The sequence below is a fragment of the Salvelinus alpinus genome, chromosome 1 (genome assembly GCF_045679555.1).
Source record: "Salvelinus alpinus chromosome 1, SLU_Salpinus.1, whole genome shotgun sequence".
Taxonomy (NCBI): Eukaryota; Metazoa; Chordata; class Actinopteri; order Salmoniformes; family Salmonidae; genus Salvelinus; species Salvelinus alpinus.
Genome location: NC_092086.1, coordinates 22,250,716 through 22,271,452, shown reverse-complemented (window position 1 = coordinate 22,271,452; position 20,737 = coordinate 22,250,716). Strand labels below are relative to the sequence as shown.

The 20,737-nt window shown below is 49.0% G+C and overlaps 1 protein-coding gene across 4 annotated transcripts in view; it reads left to right on the top strand.

Annotated features, from left to right (window-relative positions):
* The window catches only part of cyth1a (cytohesin 1a), a 116,689-nt gene that overhangs the window by 51,232 nt on the left and 44,720 nt on the right, over positions 1-20,737 (top strand). The window contains exon 1 of one of the 4 annotated variants that reach the window (XM_071394137.1): positions 8,649-8,955. The exons of the other annotated variants lie outside the window; for them this stretch is intronic. The gene's annotated coding sequence lies outside the window, so the exon portion shown is untranslated. Of the gene's footprint in view, positions 1-8,648; positions 8,956-20,737 lie in introns of those variants that run through there. 4 annotated transcript variants of the gene reach the window in all.

Genomic DNA, 20,737 nt, shown 5'->3' with positions numbered 1-20,737 from the left:
CATATCACATTACCCGGCATTCTCAAACACTATCCACCTTTTAAAGTGATACATCACCTTCTAAAAACAATCCATATCACATTACCCAGCATTCTCAAACACTATCCACCTTTTAAAGTGATACATCACCTTCTAAAAACAATCCATATCACATTACCCAGCATTCTCAAACACTATCCACCTTTTAAAGTGATACATCACCTTCTAAAAACAATCCATATCACATTACCCAGCATTCTCAAACACTATCCACCTTTTAAAGTGATACATCACCTTCTAAAAACAATCCATATCACATTACCCAGCATTCTCAAACACTATCCACCTTTTAAAGTGATACATCACCTTCTAAAAACAATCCATATCACATTACCCGGCATTCTCAAACACTATCCACCTTTTAAAGTGATACATCACCTTCTAAAAACAATCCATATCACATTACCCGGCATTCTCAAACACTATCCATCTTTTAAAGTGATACATCACCTTCTAAAAACAACGTTGTTTTATTATTATTTTCGACTTACTAACGTTGTTGTCGTTTCATCCAAACTACTAGCTAAAGTATTATTATTATAAAGCTGCATTATTGTCTGAAAGGTGAAGTGAGAGTCTGGCTGCTCCCAAATGGCACCTGGGCTTATATAGTGCTCTACTTTGGACCAGGGCCCGTAGCTCTCTGAGACTGGGCTTTGAGGTAGTGGCTCTCTGAGACTGGGCTTTGAGGTAGTGGCTCTTTGAGACTCTGGGCTTTGAGGTAGTGGCTCTCTGAGACTCTGGGCTTTGAGGTAGTGGCTCTTTGAGACTCTGGGCTTTGAGGTAGTGGCTCTCTGAGACTCTGGGCTTTGAGGTAGTGGCTCTCTGAGACTCTGGGCTTTGAGGTAGTGGCTCTCTGAGACTCTGGGCTTTGAGGTAGTGGCTCTTTGAGACTCTGGGCTTTGAGGTAATAGCTCTCTGGGCTTTGATGTAGTGGCTCTCTGAGACTGGGCTTTGAGGTAGTAGCTCTCTGAGACTCTGGGCTTTGAGGTAGTAGCTCTCTGAGACTCTGGGCTTTGAGGTAGTGGCTCTCTGTGACTGGGCTTTGAGGTAGTGGCTCTTTGAGACTCTGGGCTTTGAGGTAGTGGCTCCCTGTGACTGGGCTTTGAGGTAGTGGCTCTCTGAGACTCTGGGCTTTGAGGTAGTGGCTCTCTGTGACTGGGCTTTGAGGTAGTAGCTCTCTGAGACTCTGGGCTTTGAGGTAGTGGCTCTCTGTGACTGGGCTTTGAGGTAGTGGCTCTTTGAGACTCTGGGCTTTGAGGTAGTGGCTCCCTGTGACTGGGCTTTGAGGTAGTGGCTCTCTGAGACTCTGGGCTTTGAGGTAGTGGCTCTCTGAGACTCTGGGCTTTGAGGTAGTGGCTCTCTGAGACTCTGGGCTTTGAGGTAGTGGCTCTTTGAGACTGGGCTTTGAGGTAATAGCTCTCTGGGCTTTGATGTAGTGGCTCTCTGAGACTGGGCTTTGAGGTAGTAGCTCTCTGAGACTCTGGGCTTTGAGGTAGTAGCTCTCTGAGACTCTGGGCTTTGAGGTAGTGGCTCTTTGAGACTCTGGGCTTTGAGGTAGTGGCTCTCTGAGACTCTGGGCTTTGAGGTAGTGGCTCTCTGAGACTCTGGGCTTTGAGGTAGTGGCTCTCTGAGACTCTGGGCTTTGAGGTAGTGGCTCTTTGAGACTCTGGGCTTTGAGGTAATAGCTCTCTGGGCTTTGATGTAGTGGCTCTCTGAGACTCTGGGCTTTGAGGTAGTAGCTCTCTGAGACTCTGGGCTTTGAGGTAGTAGCTCTCTGAGACTCTGGGCTTTGAGGTAGTGGCTCTCTGTGACTGGGCTTTGAGGTAGTGGCTCTTTGAGACTCTGGGCTTTGAGGTAGTGGCTCCCTGTGACTGGGCTTTGAGGTAGTGGCTCTTTGAGACTCTGGGCTTTGAGGTAGTGGCTCTCTGTGACTGGGCTTTGAGGTAGTAGCTCTCTGAGACTCTGGGCTTTGAGGTAGTGGCTCTCTGTGACTGGGCTTTGAGGTAGTGGCTCTTTGAGACTCTGGGCTTTGAGGTAGTGGCTCCCTGTGACTGGGCTTTGAGGTAGTGGGTCTCTGAGACTCTGGGCTTTGAGGTAGTGGCTCTCTGAGACTCTGGGCTTTGAGGTAGTGGCTCTCTGAGACTCTGGGCTTTGAGGTAGTGGCTCTTTGAGACTGGGCTTTGAGGTAATAGCTCTCTGGGCTTTGATGTAGTGGCTCTCTGAGACTCTGGGCTTTGAGGTAGTAGCTCTCTGAGACTCTGGGCTTTGAGGTAGTAGCTCTCTGAGACTCTGGGCTTTGAGGTAGTGGCTCTCTGTGACTGGGCTTTGAGGTAGTGGCTCTTTGAGACTCTGGGCTTTGAGGTAGTGGCTCTCTGTGACTGGGCTTTGAGGTAGTGGCTCTTTGAGACTCTGGGCTTTGAGGTAGTGGCTCCCTGTGACTGGGCTTTGAGGTAGTGGCTCTCTGAGACTCTGGGCTTTGAGGTAGTGGCTCTCTGAGACTCTGGGCTTTGAGGTAGTGGCTCTTTGAGACTGGGCTTTGAGGTAATAGCTCTCTGGGCTTTGATGTAGTGGCTCTCTGAGACTGGGCTTTGAGGTAGTGGCTCTCTGAGACTCTGGGCTTTGAGGTAGTGGCTCTCTGTGACTGGGCTTTGAGGTAGTAGCTCTCTGAGACTCTGGGCTTTGAGGTAGTGGCTCTCTGTGACTGGGCTTTGAGGTAGTGGCTCCCTGTGACTGGGCTTTGAGGTAGTGGCTCTCTGAGACTCTGGGCTTTGAGGTAGTGGCTCTCTGAGACTCTGGGCTTTGAGGTAGTGGCTCTTTGAGACTGGGCTTTGAGGTAATAGCTCTCTGGGCTTTGATGTAGTGGCTCTCTGAGACTGGGCTTTGAGGTAGTGGCTCTCTGAGACTGGGCTTTGAGGTAGTAGCTCTCTGAGACTCTGGGCTTTGAGGTAGTGGCTCTCTGAGACTCTGGGCTTTGAGGTAGTGGCTCTCTGAGACTGGGCTTTGAGGTAGTGGCTCTCTGAGACTCTGGGCTTTGAGGTAGTGGCTCTTTGAGACTCTGGGCTTTGAGGTAGTGGCTCTCTGAGACTCTGGGCTTTGAGGTAGTGGCTCTCTGAGACTCTGGGCTTTGAGGTAGTGGCTCTCTGAGACTTTGGGCTTTGAGGTAGTGGCTCTTTGAGACTGGGCTTTGAGGTAATAGCTCTCTGGGCTTTGATGTAGTGGCTCTCTGAGACTGGGCTTTGAGGTAGTAGCTCTCTGAGACTCTGGGCTTTGAGGTAGTAGCTCTCTGAGACTCTGGGCTTTGAGGTAGTGGCTCTCTGTGACTGGGCTTTGAGGTAGTGGCTCTTTGAGACTCTGGGCTTTGAGGTAGTGGCTCCCTGTGACTGGGCTTTGAGGTAGTGGCTCTCTGAGACTCTGGGCTTTGAGGTAGTGGCTCTCTGTGACTGGGCTTTGAGGTAGTAGCTCTCTGAGACTCTGGGCTTTGAGGTAGTGCCTCTCTGTGACTGGGCTTTGAGGTAGTGGCTCTTTGAGACTCTGGGCTTTGAGGTAGTGGCTCCCTGTGACTGGGCTTTGAGGTAGTGGCTCTCTGAGACTCTGGGCTTTGAGGTAGTGGCTCTTTGAGACTGGGCTTTGAGGTAATAGCTCTCTGGGCTTTGATGTAGTGGCTCTCTGAGACTGGGCTTTGAGGTAGTGGCTCTCTGAGACTGGGCTTTGAGGTAGTAGCTCTCTGAGACTCTGGGCTTTGAGGTAGTGGCTCTCTGAGACTCTGGGCTTTGAGGTAGTGGCTCTCTGAGACTGGGCTTTGAGGTAGTGGCTCTCTGAGACTGGGCTTTCAGGTAGTGGCTCTTTGAGACTGGGCTTTCAGGTAGTGGCTCTTTGAGACTCTGGGCTTTGAGGTAGTGGCTCTCTGAGACTCTGGGCTTTGAAGTAGTGGCTCTCTGAGACTGGGCTTTGAGGTAGTGGCTCTTTGAGACTGGGCTTTGAGGTAGTGGCTCGCTGAGACTCTGGGTTCTCTGAGACTCAAACCCCGGCTCAAACCGCAGGCTCTCTGAGACTCTGGACTTTAAGGTAGTGGCTCTCTGAGACTCTGGGCTTTGAGGTAGTGACTCTCTGAGACTGCGCTTTGAGGTAGTGACTCTTTGATACTCTTGGCTTTGAGGTAGTGGCTCTCTGAGACTCTGGGCTTTGAGGTAGTGGCTCTCTGAGACTCTGGGCTTTGAGGTAGTGGCTCTCTGAGACTCTGGGATTTGAGGTAGTGGCTCTCTGAGACTGGGCTTTGAGGTAGTGACTCTCTGAGACTGCGCTTTGAGGTAGTGACTCTTTGATACTCTTGGCTTTGAGGTAGTGGCTCTCTGAGACTCTGGGCTTTGAGGTAGTGGCTCTCTGAGACTCTGGGCTTTGAGGTAGTAGCTCTCTGAGACTCTGGGCTTTGAGGTAGTGGCTCGCTGAGACTGGGCTTTGAGGTAGTGGCTCTCTGAGACTGGGCTTTCAGGTAGTGGCTCTTTGAGACTGGGCTTTCAGGTAGTGGCTCTTTGAGACTCTGGGCTTTGAGGTAGTGGCTCTCTGAGACTCTGGGCTTTGAAGTAGTGGCTCTCTGAGACTGGGCTTTGAGGTAGTGGCTCTTTGAGACTGGGCTTTGAGGTAGTGGCTCTATGAGACTCTGGGCTTTGAGGTAGTGGCTCGCTGAGACTCTGGGTTCTCTGAGACTCAAACCCCGGCTCAAACCGCAGGCTCTCTGAGACTCTGGGCTTTAAGGTAGTGGCTCTCTGAGACTCTAGGCTTTGAGGTAGTGACTCTCTGAGACTGCGCTTTGAGGTAGTGACTCTTTGATACTCTTGGCTTTGAGGTAGTGGCTCTCTGAGACTCTGGGCTTTGAGGTAGTGGCTCTCTGAGACTCTGGGCTTTGAGGTAGTGGCTCTCTGAGACTCTGGGATTTGAGGTAGTGGCTCTCTGAGACTGGGCTTTGAGGTAGTGGCTCTCTGAGACTCTTGGCTTTGAGGTAGTGGCTCTCTGAGACTCTGGGCTTTGAGGTAGTAGCTCTCTGAGACTCTGGGCTTTGAGGTAGTGGCTCTCTGAGACTGGGCTTTGAGGTAGTGGCTCTCTGAGACTCTGGGCTTTGAGGTAGTGGCTCTCTGAGACTCTGGGCTTTGAGGTAGTGGCTCTCTGAGACTCTGGGCTTTGAGGTAGTGGCTCTCTGAGACTCTGGGATTTGAGGTAGTGGCTCTCTGAGACTGGGCTTTGAGGTAGTGGCTCTCTGAGACTCTGGGCTTTGAGGTTGTGGCTCTCTGAGACTCTGGGCTTTGAGGTAGTAGCTCTCTGAGACTCTGGGCTTTGAGGTAGTGGCTCTCTGAGACTGGGCTTTGAGGTAGTGGCTCTCTGAGACTCTGGGCTTTGAGGTAGTGGCTCTTTGAGACTCTGGGCTTTGAGGTAGTGGCTCTCTGAGACTCTGGGCTTTGAGGTAGTGGCTCTCTGAGACTCTGGGCTTTGAGGTAGTGGCTCTCTGAGACTCTGGGCTTTGAGGTAGTGGCTCTCTGAGACTCTGGGCTTTGAGGTAGTGGCTCTTTGAGACTGGGCTTTGAGGTAATAGCTCTCTGGGCTTTGATGTAGTGGCTCTCTGAGACTGGGCTTTGAGGTAGTAGCTCTCTGAGACTCTGGGCTTTGAGGTAGTAGCTCTCTGAGACTCTGGGCTTTGAGGTAGTGGCTCTCTGTGACTGGGCTTTGAGGTAGTGGCTCTTTGAGACTCTGGGCTTTGAGGTAGTGGCTCCCTGTGACTGGGCTTTGAGGTAGTGGCTCTCTGAGACTCTGGGCTATGAGGTAGTGGCTCTCTGTGACTGGGCTTTGAGGTAGTAGCTCTCTGAGACTCTGGGCTTTGAGGTAGTGGCTCTCTGTGACTGGGCTTTGAGGTAGTGGCTCTTTGAGACTCTGGGCTTTGAGGTAGTGGCTCCCTGTGACTGGGCTTTGAGGTAGTGGCTCTCTGAGACTCTGGGCTTTGAGGTAGTGGCTCTCTGAGACTCTGGGCTTTGAGGTAGTGGCTCTTTGAGACTGGGCTTTGAGGTAATAGCTCTCTGGGCTTTGATGTAGTGGCTCTCTGAGACTCTGGGCTTTGAAGTAGTGGCTCTCTGAGACTGGGCTTTGAGGTAGTGGCTCTCTGAGACTCTGGGCTTTGAGGTAGTAGCTCTCTGAGACTCTGGGCTTTGAGGTAGTGGCTCTCTGAGACTGGGCTTTGAGGTAGTGGCTCGCTGAGACTCTGGGCTCTCTGAGACTCAAACCCCAGGCTCAAACCGCAGGCTCTCTGAGACTCTGGGCTTTGAGGTAGTGGCTCTTTGAGACTGGGCTTTGAGGTAATAGCTCTCTGGGCTTTGATGTAGTGGCTCTCTGAGACTGGGCTTTGAGGTAGTGGCTCTCTGAGACTCTGGGCTTTGAGGTAGTGGCTCTCTGAGACTCTGGGCTTTGAGGTAGTGGCTCTCTGAGACTGGGCTTTGAGGTAGTGGCTCTCTGAGACTGGGCTTTCAGGTAGTGGCTCTTTGAGACTCTGGGCTTTGAGGTAGTGGCTCTCTGAGACTCTGGGCTTTGAAGTAGTGGCTCTCTGAGACTGGGCTTTGAGGTAGTGGCTCTTTGAGACTGGGCTTTGAGGTAGTGGCTCTATGAGACTCTGGGCTTTGAGGTAGTGGCTCTCTGAGACTCTGGGCTTTGAGGTAGTGGCTCTCTGAGACTCTGGGATTTGAGGTAGTGGCTCTCTGAGACTGGGCTTTGAGGTAGTGACTCTCTGAGACTGCGCTTTGAGGTAGTGACTCTTTGATACTCTTGGCTTTGAGGTAGTGGCTCTCTGAGACTCTGGGCTTTGAGGTAGTGGCTCTCTGAGACTCTGGGCTTTGAGGTAGTAGCTCTCTGAGACTCTGGGCTTTGAGGTAGTGGCTCGCTGAGACTGGGCTTTGAGGTAGTGGCTCTCTGAGACTGGGCTTTCAGGTAGTGGCTCTTTGAGACTGGGCTTTCAAGTAGTGGCTCTTTGAGACTCTGGGCTTTGAGGTAGTGGCTCTCTGAGACTCTGGGCTTTGAAGTAGTGGCTCTCTGAGACTGGGCTTTGAGGTAGTGGCTCTCTGAGACTGGGCTTTGAGGTAGTGGCTCTATGAGACTCTGGGCTTTGAGGTAGTGGCTCGCTGAGACTCTGGGTTCTCTGAGACTCAAACCCCGGCTCAAACCGCAGGCTCTCTGAGACTCTGGGCTTTAAGGTAGTGGCTCTCTGAGACTCTGGGCTTTGAGGTAGTGACTCTCTGAGACTGCGCTTTGAGGTAGTGACTCTTTGATACTCTTGGCTTTGAGGTAGTGGCTCTCTGAGACTCTGGGCTTTGAGGTAGTGGCTCTCTGAGACTCTGGGCTTTGAGGTAGTAGCTCTCTGAGACTCTGGGATTTGAGGTAGTGGCTCTCTGAGACTGGGCTTTGAGGTAGTGGCTCTCTGAGACTCTGGGCTTTGAGGTTGTGGCTCTCTGAGACTCTGGGCTTTGAGGTAGTAGCTCTCTGAGACTCTGGGCTTTGAGGTAGTGGCTCTCTGAGACTGGGCTTTGAGGTAGTGGCTCGCTGAGACTCTGGGCTCTCTGAGACTCAAACCCCAGGCTCAAACCGCAGCCTCTCTGAGACTCTGGGCTTTGAGGTAGTGGCTCTCTGAGACTGCGCTTTGAGGTAGTGACTCTTTGTTACTCTTGGGTTTGATGGAGTGACTCTCTGAGACTCTGGGCTTTGAGGTAGTGCCTCTCTGTGACTGGGCTTTGAGGTAGTGGAGACTGGGCTTTGAGGTAGTGGCTCGTTGAGACTCTGGGCTTTGAGGTAGTGGCTCGTTGAGACTCTGGGCTTTGAGGTAGTGACTATCTGAGACTCTGGGGTTTGATGGAGTGACTCTCTGAGATGGTGAAGTATGTAGCTTTTACTCAGACTGGTGACAGAAGCCCAGACTCATAGGCCTGAGTCACAACAAGAGCTCATGTAGCCTAGTGCCTACCCACTGTCCCTCTAGAGATGGTAAGATATGACTTCACAGAGTCACTAGTCAAACAACGACATTATGCATTCACTTTCAAACACCATTCCTCTTGTATTCATACATGTATTCTTCATCTCAGTATCACAGAGTAGGAGGTTGTCATAGCTACGGAGATTGTACTTTGATAACTGTCAGTACAGTGTAATGACATCATGGAACATACATTCATACATAACAGTCATGTTTGTTGTGTTGAAAGGCTCCATATTTATCTGAGGGTCTCTTGTTAAGATCTGAATACCACTCTGAGCTTGGTATGCCTGAATACACTACCTTCTCAGATGCAGAACTGTGTGTGTGTGTGTGTGTGTGTGGTTCAGTGCGAGTGTGTGTGTTTCAGTGCGAGTGTGTGTGTTTCAGTGTGAGTGGGGGGAAGAGACGGAGACAGGCGGAGGAGAAGAAATGAAAAAGAAGAGAAGGAATAGAGGATGGCCACTGGGTGGAGCCTCTATGTTAAAAATAGCCACGGCAGAGGAGAGAGAGAGAGGGACTGAGCAAGATGGGAGGGAGGGATGGGGGTGGGAAGGACAGAGAGAGAGAGAGGGGTGCGTGAATAAGTGTTTCTCTCCAGATGGACTGTGGCAGGCTGTGTGCTTGAAGCAGGCAGGCTGCGTAGTGAGTTCTGTGTGGTACAGTAGGTTAGACAGACTGCACCTCTCTCTCTCTTTCTCCTTCTCTCTTTCTCGTCTGCTGGAGGAGCCGGCTGCCTCCCTCCCTCTCTCCTTCGCTGGCCATGCTGTCGCTAGGCTTAACAGCCCGGACTAGCTGATTGAGGAGAGTGAGGTGCCCAGGGGACAGGAGAGGTGCCCAGGGGACAGGAGAGGGGGAAGACAGGAGTTTTTAAGACAGAGATTACATACTTTTAAGGATTGTTCACCCAGGTTAGTCATTTTTGATTTGTTACAATGTGATTATTGTAATTATTAGCTGTCAGTAGCATTTCATTTAATTCATTGCGTCTGTGTAGGGTGTGTTTGTGTACACTTTTCCTTTTAAAGCAAATACGCAATTGAACTCTGTACCATTTTAAAGTGTGTGTGTGTGTGTGTGTGTGTGTGTGTGTGTGTGTGTGTGTGTGTGTGTGTGTGTGTGTGTGTGTGTGTGTGTGTGTGTGTGTGTGTGTGTGTGTGTGTGTGTGTGTGTGTGTGTGTGTGTGAGAGAATGCATTCATACGTGTTTGTGTGTGCATGTGTTCGCATGCGTCTGTTTTCACACACACACACACACACACACACACACACACACAATCCATTTTCATTGCTGCAGTAATAACATCTGCCAGATAATGCATCTAAGTCAGATCAATACTATCCTGTTATGAGCACTGAAATACTGTCTGATGAAGGATGGACCTGCTACTCAATACAATACAATACTATCCTGTTATGAGCACTGAAATACTGTATGATGAAGGATGGACCTGCTACTCAATACAATACAATACTATCCTGTTATGAGCACTGAAATATTTTTGGGGCTTTTTTTGGGTCATTTATCTAGGTAGGCTAATAAAAGGTTCAGTTAGCATCCAGGCTTTTATGACCAGGTTGTAGAATGGTGGTTAGTTCAGGTTCTGCTGTGTTATACCAGAGCATCAGATGATACCACAGAATAACATGGTCTGTAGGTTTTCTTTGGACAGTGGTGGTGTTGTCAGGAGGAATTCAGCTTTGCTTTAGTTTTGGTCAGAACTGTTAGCCTGGTCCCAGATCTGTTTGTGCTTCATAGCCAGCTCCTATCGTCGCATGCTCTCCTACGGTTCTACAGCATAAACAGGTCTGGGACCAGGCTAGGAGTTGTTCCTGGGACTGAGAAAATGAAAGCCCCTAGAGCCATGGATACGGAACTTTCCTTGTCCTGGCTGTTCTTCTACAGCAGAGCATGTGAGCAGAGTTGAGCGGTCGGAAATCCCGCTCCTCACTCATGGAGTGGTGCTTGCGCGCTTCACGTCCTTTCCAACCGCTCCATTAAAAACCGCTCCTCGCTCACAGGAAAAAACTGCTGCTCCAAATTCACTCCATTCATTAAAATCACAATTTAACTATTTTTAGTGACCACCTGGACCTACCATTCGGTTTTAAAGTATTGAAACCAAACCTTATGATTTGAATGAACAATATGAAAAGGTGACTGTAAGAAGCGCTCATCATTTCAAATAGGCCACATGTCATATTAAACAGCATATAAACACTCTAAATAGGTCAGGAGCCAGACAGGGAGCCTAAGAAGGAACCAAAATGAATTATTTAGCCTGTATTATTTCAATTATTTCAAGGCTACAGCCTACAAAGAAATACATAGTGAAGCATTTGGGAGTGTGACACTGGCTGGTAGGGACATAAAGCTCTCAGCATTTAAACAACATTATGTTGTATTAAGTCATTATAGTCTATACATTATGTTGTATTAAGTCATTATAGTCTATACATTACACATATATAAATAAAAAATGTGTTATTAGGCTCCATCTACAGTGCCTTTAAATGTATCTTTAGAAACATGTGTTTGGCCAGAGTCTGTGGCTTCAGGCCCATGTGATGGTGCCGGTAGAGCAGGCCAGCAGTGGAGAACATCCTCTCAGACCTTGCAGAGACACTGGGATGCTAAACACCCTTCGGTCTGCTCTTGGCAGGCTGGGCAGAGATGCAGAGTTGTTTTTTTGGTTTTTGTCGGTAGGCGTAAAGGATTTTGAGTAAAATAACCCTGTCAAAACAGAACGCTTCTTGAAAGAGGTAATGCCAGGCCTACTGGCCCAAAATCAATAATGGCCTATTTTATAGATAATACAACTGAAATGTTATAGTTATCTACCACCTCGTTCCTGTCTTTTAGCATGAGCACGTAGTAAGTACACCATCATGCTTTAGGGATAACTGTCTTTTAGCATGAGCACGTAGTAAGTACACCATCATGCTTTAGGGATAACTGTCTTTTAGCATGAGCACGTAGTAAGTACACCATCATGCTTTAGGGATAACTGTCTTTTAGCATGAGCACGTAGTAAGTACACCATCATGCTTTAGGGATAACTGTCTTTTAGCATGAGCACGTAGTAAGTACACCATCATGCTTTAGGGATAACTGTCTTTTAGCATGAGCACGTAGTAAGTACACCATCATGCTTTAGGGATAACTGTCTTTTAGCATGAGCACGTAGTAAGTACACCATCATGCTTTAGGGATAACTGTCTTTTAGCATGAGCACGTAGTAAGTACACCATCATGCTTTAGGGATAACTGTCTTTTAGCATGAGCACGTAGTAAGTACACCATCATGCTTTAGGGATAACTGTCTTTTAGCATGAGCACGTAGTAAGTACACCATCATGCTTTAGGGATAACTGTCTTTTAGCATGAGCACGTAGTAAGTACACCATCATGCTTTAGGGATAACTGTCTTTTAGCATGAGCACGTAGTAAGTACACCATCATGCTTTAGGGATAACTGTCTTTTCAGATTCCACAATGATTCTTTAGTTGTGGACACTACATCACCACACTCCCTCTCTTCTTTAGTTGTGGACACTACATCACCGCACTCCCTCTCTTCTTTAGTTGTGGACACTACATCACCGCACTCCCTCTCTTCTTTAGTTGTGGACACTACATCACCGCACTCCCTCTCTTCTTTAGTTGTGGACACTACATCACCGCACCCCCTCTCTTCTTTAGTTGTGGACACTACATCACTGCACTCCCTCTCTTCTTTAGTTGTGGACACTACATCACCACACTCCCTCTCTTCTTTAGTTGTGGGCACTACATCACCACACTCCCTCTCTTCTTTAGTTGTGGACACTACATCACCGCACTCCCTCTCTTCTTTAGTTGTGGACACTACATCACCGCACTCCCTCTCTTCTTTAGTTGTGGACACTACATCACCGCACTCCCTCTCTTCTTTAGTTGTGGACACTACATCACCGCACTCCCTCTCTTCTTTAGTTGTGGACACTACATCACCGCACTCCCTCTCTTCTTTAGTTGTGGACACTACATCACCGCACTCCCTCTCTTCTTTAGTTGTGGACACTACATCACCGCACTCCCTCTTCTTTAGTTGTGGACACTACATCACCACACTCCCTCTCTTCTTTAGTTGTGGACACTACATCACCTCACTCCCTCTCTTCTTTAGTTGTGGACACTACATCACCACACTCCCTCTCTTCTTTAGTTGTGGACACTACATCACCACACTCCCTCTCTTCTTTAGTTGTGGACACTACATCACCGCACTCCCTCTCTTCTTTAGTTGTGGACACTACATCACCGCACTCCCTCTCTTCTTTAGTCGTGGACACTACATCACCACACTCCCTCTCTTCTTTAGTCGTGGACACTACATCACCACACTCCCTCTCTTCTTTAGTTGTGGACACTACATCACCGCACTCCCTCTCTTCTTTAGTTGTGGACACTACATCACCGCACTCCCTCTCTTCTTTAGTTGTGGACACTACATCACCGCACTCCCTCTCTTCTTTAGTCGTGGACACTACATCACCACACTCCCTCTCTTCTTTAGTCGTGGACACTACATCACCACACTCCCTCTCTTCTTTAGTTGTGGACACTACATCACCGCACTCCCTCTCTTCTTTAGTTGTGGACACTACATCACCGCACTCCCTCTCTTGGTCCTCATCTTTGTAAGTCACCTTGATTTCACACCTTTGTGTTTTATCAGTTTGTCCTGCCTTTGGGAAAGTCGCTCCAAAATGGGCCCGCTACACTCCTCTCTCCTCTGACATGCTCTGTTCTACACACAGGGGATCTGAGATCCTCCCACGGACTCTTCCCACAGCTTCTGTGTTCTCCTGCCATCCACCCATTCACTGTCCCACACCTCCCCAGACAAACACAGAGCCTGTTCTCCTGCCATCCACCCATTCACTGTCCCACACCTCCCCAGACAAACACAGAGCCTGTTCTCCTTCAGCCTCCCCCTTCCTCCTCTCCTCCTCCTCCCTACCACCTCCTCACCAGGTCAGGTTGAGACTGAGCCCAGAGTGTCTCTGTGTGGTCCATAACTGATGATATCATCATCGTGGTTCTGCCCGGTCCTGTGCTGAATGACAGGGTGAAGTAAAGGGAAGTGTGTGTGTGTGTGTGTGTGTGTGTGTGTGTGTGTGTGTGTGTGTGTGTGTGTGTGTGTGTGTGTGTGTGTGTGTGTGTGTGTGTGTGTGTGTGTGTGTGTGTGTGTGTGTGTGTGTGTGTGTCTACGAGAGGTGACCCAGGTCAGCCTAAAGGTCAGTGGGCTGTAGGTAAGGAGGAGGCTGTGTTTTGGGCTCAGTGCCTCGTTGTCTGCATCACTGACTGACTGGCATTCCTTTACAACTCACTGCTGCTGTTCTGCCTTGTAAAGGGGGTCTTGTCAGGGGGTCTGTGTGCGTGGATGCTTGCATGTGTTGGAGGGGGCCACTCTTCCAAAATATATGAAGGGGAGGGAACAGGGAGTCTATAGCTGCACCACTGAAGAGATCCAGTGAGATGTGGAGATTAAAAAGCAATGACCAGTCTCTTTATAAATCTCCTGTTCAGGCAGACAACAGCTCTGGTAAATGAGATCCCATATCAATAGTAGCTAATAGTGTGCTGTGAGTGAGTCGATCTATGTATCTGTTTAAATGCATTGTGTTTCACCATGAAGTGAAGCATGCTGGACACTAGGCTCCCTGATTGGTTTAGGCAATTCTATAGAGACATGTCTTTTGGTGGGGAGGGGAACTGAACTGGACATTAGCTATGCTTTTATCTGGGGTGGATGGATGCTCTCTACTCTCCCCTTCTGCACAGGCCATGAGGTAGAGGGGGAAGACAGACAGGCATACAGGCAGACAGACAGGCAGACAGGGAGGGAGGGAGGGAGGGAGGGAGCGACGGACGGACGGACGGACGGACGGAGCGAGCTCACTGTGGTTACATTGCATTTTGGAGACAGTAGGAGTAAGGGGGGAAAGAGAGAGGAAGAGGGTAATCAGGTCTAATGGAACTCTGAAAGGCCAGATAGGTGCTGCTGGTTCAATGGAAAATATAATGATTCAGTCCCAAATGGAACCCTATGCCCTTTAAAGTGCACTATTTTTGACTAAGCGTGCACTATGTAGGGAATAGGGTGCCATTTGGGATGCATGGAGGAGAAACACGAAGCAGCATAATGGAAGGAGTCTATTCCTGGAACACTTACTGATTACTACACACCCTTCCTGGTACACTTACTGATTACTACACAATACTACACATCCTCCCTGGAACACTTACTGATTACTACACAATACTACACATCCTCCCTGGAACACTTACTGATTACTACACAATACTACACATCCTCCCTGGAACACTTACTGATTACTACACAATACTACACATCCTCCCTGGAACACTTACTGATTACTACACATTACTACACATCCTACCTACACACACACTGATTACTACACATTACTACACATCCTCACTACACACACACTGACTGACACACACTACACATCCTCACTGATTACTACACATCCTCACTACACACACACTGATTACTACACAGTACTACACATCCTCACTACACACACACTGACTGATTACCACACATTACTACACATCCTCACTAAACACTGACTGATTACTACACATTACTACACATCCTCACTAAACACTGACTGATTACTACACATTACTACACATCCTCACTACACACACACTGACTGATTACTACACATCCTCACTACACACACACTGACTGATTACTACACATCCTCACTACACACACACTGACTGATTACCACACATTACTACACATCCTCACTACACACTGACTGATTACCACACATTACTACACATCCTCACTACACACTGACTGATTACTACACATTACTACACATCCTCACTAAACACTGACTGATTACTACACATTACTACACATCCTCACTAAACACTGACTGATTACTACACATTACTACACACCCTCACTACACACTGACTGATTACTACACATCCTCACTACACACACACTGACTGATTACCACACATTACTACACATCCTCACTACACACTGACTGATTACTACACATTACTACACATCCTCACTACACACTGACTGATTACTACACATCCTCACTACACACACACTGACTGATTACCACACATTACTACACATCCTCACTACACACACACTGACTGATTACCACACATTACTACACATCCTCACTACACACTGACTGATTACTACACATCCTCACTACACACACACTGATTACTACACAGTACTACACATCCTCACTACACACACACTGACTGATTACCACACATTACTACACATCCTCACTACACACTGACTGATTACTACACATTACTACACATCCTCACTACACACACACTGACTGATTACCACACATTACTACACATCCTCACTAAACACTGACTGATTACTACACATTACTACACACCCTCACTACACACTGACTGATTACTACACATCCTCACTACACACACACTGACTGATTACCACACATTACTACACATCCTCACTACACACTGACTGATTACTACACATCCTCACTACACACACACTGATTACTACACAGTACTACACATCCTCACTACACACACACTGACTGATTACCACACATTACTATACATCCTCACTACACACTGACTGATTACTACACATTACTACACATCCTCACTACACACACACTGACTGATTACCACACATTACTACACATCCTCACTACACACTGACTGATTACTACACATCCTCACTACACACACAATAGTACAGTATTTGCTATATTCACATGTCTTTTTCATAACTATGTTAGGCTACACCCAGTATTCACCCAGTCAGCACACAGCTGTTGCCCTCTTGTAGGGAACACAATCAGTGGAGTTTCCATGTGTCTGATAGGGTTACAGTAAAGCCTATCAGAGCATTAGACAGGTGTTGTGGTGCTGAGAGAGAGAGACTGTGCTCATCTGGGTTGGGTTGGGGTGTACTACCCACTCCGTACCCCTCTAGGTGGGTACAGGCAGTGGTATCAGGGTACATACGATTTCTGTCCAACAAGACCCCAGAGAGCGCCACTGCCCCAGGAATGTGTCCTATGTAGTGAGAGGGACCTGGGACTGAACGAACACAGCGGCTTATTTTGGCCGTCACGTTTTTGAGCTCAACCTCCAAACTAGGTCAAATCAGATCAGGGGAGAGAGAGATTTCCTCTGAGCCGTCCTTTGGACTTTTAATTTCCTGACTTCCTGAGGAGATTCTCCAGTGATCTGGAAACCAGTTGTTTGGTGTCTCTCCTTCCAAGATGGCAATCTGAGAGGGGGAGAGAGAGATGAACTGGGTTGTGGTCCAGAGTGTTGCACATGCAGGAAGTTGTGAAATACTGAGGTTTGTGTACGTTACATATAACACCGCAGACTCATTTACCAAACTGCTCCCCAACATAGCAGCTAAAACTCTGTCTGACTGGACACAAAATCTATTGGGAAATGAAACAACGAGCCACGTAAATGGGTCAGTTCTAAGTCAGAGTTCATTTAGGCTCAGTGAGGATGAGAGCTGAGGCCCAGCCGCTAGCTGTGGCAGGTCAAACCCCAGATTAGTGTGGACCAGCACCAGACATCTGACCTCTCTTTAGAGGCCCTTTGTCATTCTCTGGATTGTCTATAGTAGGTTTAACTCCAACCCTGTTCCTGGAGAGCTACCGTCCTGTAGGTTTTAACTCCAACCCTGTTCCTGGAGAGATACCGTCCTGTAGGGTTTAACTCCAACCCTGTTCCTGGAGAGATACCGTCCTGTAGGTTTTAACTCCAACCCTGTTCCTGAAGAGTTACCGTCCTGTAGGGTTTAACTCCAACCCTGTTCCTGGAGAGGTACCGTCCTGTAGGTTTATGTGTCCACCAGCCACCATAGTTGCTGGAACCGGTATGAAAAAGAAAATGTGGAAAGATCTGAGCCAGCACAGTAAGGTTTGGGTTGGCCCTAAAGTGTGAAAGAGACATCTGATGTCTGAGCCAGCACAGTACGGTTTGGGTTGGCCCTAAAGTGTGAAAGAGACATCTGATGTCTGAGCAGCACAGTACGGTTTGGGTTGGCCCTAAAGTGTGAAAGAGACATCTGATGTCTGAGCCAGCACAGTACGGTTTGGGTTGACCCTAAAGTGTGAAAGAGACATCTGATGTCTGAGCCAGCACAGTTTTCTTCGGCTGGACACTGTTTATCTCCCTACCTTCCTGTGAGCCACCCAGAGGCCCCTGATGTTGCTGTGACCAAGTTATTTGGACTGAAAATATCCAGTCAACAGAGTTAGTTTCTACTGGCTGTTCTACCTGGTAGATAGTGTTACTGTTTTATTATGGAGCGTTTCAGAGGAAACATAATGGGTTGTGAGAGTGCTGACACAGCGCCAAGCATAGCAGGGGGAACAGTAAGCCTGAGCTGTGTGTGATTCCCCTGGATGGACTGCTTCCAGGCAGTACTAGGCCCTAGAAAACAGGATGTGGGCGGTGTGTCTCCCTCATCCCACGCAGACACACACATTTCACACACTCGCTCTGTCAGGCCTCTCCCTCTGGTTGGCTACTGTGAGACTGAGATTGGCTCGTTCACTGGTTTCAAAATGTTGATGAGTGGAGATCTAACATGATGCAGCCCAGACTCCCAGTACAGGCTGAGTGGAGATCTAACATGATGCAGCCCAGACTCCCAGGCTGAGTGGAGATCTAACATGATGCAGCCCAGACTCCCAGTACAGGCTGAGTGGAGATCTAACATGATGCAGTCCAGACTCCCAGTCTGAGTGGAGATCTAACATGATGCAGTCCAGACTCCCAGTACAGGCTGAGTGGAGATCTGACATGATGCAGTCCAGACTCCCAGTACAGGCTGAGTGGAGATCTAACATGATGCAGCCCAGACTCCCAGTACAGGCTGAGTGGAGATCTAACATGATGAAGTCCAGACTCCCAGGCTGAGTGGAGATCTGACATGATGCAGCCCAGACTCCCAGTACAGGCTGAGTGGAGATCTAACATGATGCAGCCCAGACTCCCAGTACAGGCTGAGTGGAGATCTAACATGATGCAGTCCAGACTCCCAGTACAGGCTGAGTGGAGATCTAACATGATGCAGTCCAGATTCCCAGGCTGAGTGGAGATCTGACATGATGCAGCCCAGACTCCCAGGCTGAGTGGAGATCTAACATGATGCAGCCCAGACTCCCAGTACAGGCTGAGTGGAGATCTAACATGATGCAGCCCAGACTCCCAGTACAGGCTGAGTGGAGATCTAACATGATGCAGTCCAGACTCCCAGTACAGGCTGAGTGGAGATCTAACATGATGCAGTCCAGACTCCCAGTACAGGCTGAGTGGAGATCTAACATGATGCAGCCCAGACTCCCAGGCTGAGTGGAGATCTAACATGATGCAGCCCAGACTCCCAGTACAGGCTGAGTGGAGATCTAACATGATGCAGCCCAGACTCCCAGTACAGGCTGAGTGGAGATCTAACATGATGCAGTCCAGACTCCCAGGCTGAGTGGAGATCTAACATGATGCAGTCCAGACTCCCAGGCTGAGTGGAGATCTAACATGATGCAGCCCAGACTCCCAGTACAGGCTGAGTGGAGATCTAACATGATGCAGCCCAGACTCCCAGTACAGGCTGAGTGGAGATCTAACATGATGCAGTCCAGACTCCCAGTACAGGCTGAGTGGAGATCTAACATGATGCAGTCCAGACTCCCAGTACAGGCTGAGTGGAGATCTAACATGATGCAGCCCAGACTCCCAGGCTGAGTGGAGATCTAACATGATGCAGCCCAGACTCTCAGTGCAGGCTAAGTGGAGATCTAACATGATGCAGCCCAGACTCCCAGTACAGGCTGAGTGGAGAGCTAACATGATGCAGCCCAGACTCCCAGTACAGGCTAAGTGGAGAGATAACATGATGCAGTCCAGACTCCCAGGCTGAGTGGAGATCTAACATGATGCAGTCCAGACTCCCAGGCTGAGTGGAGATCTAACATGATGCAGTCCAGACTCCCAGGCTGAGTGGAGATCTAACATGATGCAGCCCAGACTCCCAGTACAGGCTGAGTGGAGATCTAACATGATGCAGTCCAGACTCCCAGGCTGAGTGGAGATCTAACATGATGCAGTCCAGACTCCCAGGCTGAGTGGAGATCTAACATGATGCAGCCCAGACTCCCAGTACAGGCTGAGTGGAGATCTAACATGATGCAGTCCAGACTCCCAGGCTGAGTGGAGATCTAACATGATGCAGTCCAGACTCCCAGGCTGAGTGGAGATCTAACATGATGCAGCCCAGACTCCCAGTACAGGCTGAGTGGAGATCTAACATGATGCAGCCCAGACTCCCAGTACAGGCTGAGTGGAGATCTAACATGATGCAGTCCAGACTCCCAGTACAGGCTGAGTGGAGATCTAACATGATGCAGTCCAGACTCCCAGTACAGGCTGAGTGGAGATCTAACATGATGCAGCCCAGACTCCCAGGCTGAGTGGAGAGCTAACATGATGCAGCCCAGACTCCCAGTACAGGCTAAGTGGAGAGATAACATGATGCAGCCCAGACTCCCAGTACAGGCTGAGTAGAGATCTAATATGATGCAGTCCAGACTCCCAGTACAGGTTGAGTAGAGATCTAACATGATGCAGCCCAGACTCCCAGTACAGACTGAGTGGAGATCTAACATGATGCAGTCCAGACTCCCAGTACAGGCTGAGTGGAGATCTAACATGATGCAGCCCAGACTCCCAGTACAGGCTGAGTAGAGATCTAACATGATGCAGCCCAGACTCCCAGTACAGGCTGAGTAGAGATCTAACATGATGCAGTCCAGACTCCCAGTACAGGCTGAGTGGAGATCTAACATGATGCAGTCCAGACTCCCAGTACAGGCTGAGTGGAGATCTAACATGATGCAGCCCAGACTCCCAGGCTGAGTGGAGATCTAACATGATGCAGCCCAGACTCCCAGGCTGAGTGGAGATCTAACATGATGCAGCCCAGACTCCCAGTACAGGCTGAGTGGAGATCTAACATGATGCAGTCCAGACTCCCAGTACAGGCTGAGTGGAGATCTAACATGATGCAGCCCAGACTCCCAGTACAGGCTGAGTGGAGATCTAACATGATGCAGTCCAGACTCCCAGGCTGAGTGGAGATCTAACATGATGCAGTCCAGACTCCCAGGCTGAGTGGAGATCTAACATGATGCAGTCCAGACTCCCAGGCTGAGTGGAGATCTAACATGATGCAGCCCAGACTCCCAGTACAGGCTGAGTGGAGATCTAACATGATGCAGTCCAGACTCCCAGGCTGAGTGGAGATCTAACATGATGCAGTCCAGACTCCCAGGCTGAGTGGAGATCTAACATGATGCAGCCCAGACTCCCAGTACAGGCTGAGTGGAGATCTAACATGATGCAGTCCAGACTCCCAGTACAGGCTGAGTGGAGATCTAACATGATGCAGTCCAGACTCCCAGTACAGGCTGAGTGGAGATCTAACATGATGCAGTCCAGACTCCCAGGCTGAGTGGAGATCTAACATGATGCATGCAGTCCAGACTCCCAGGCTGAGTGGAGATCTAACATGATGCAGTCCAGACTCCCAGGCTGAGTGGAGATCTAACA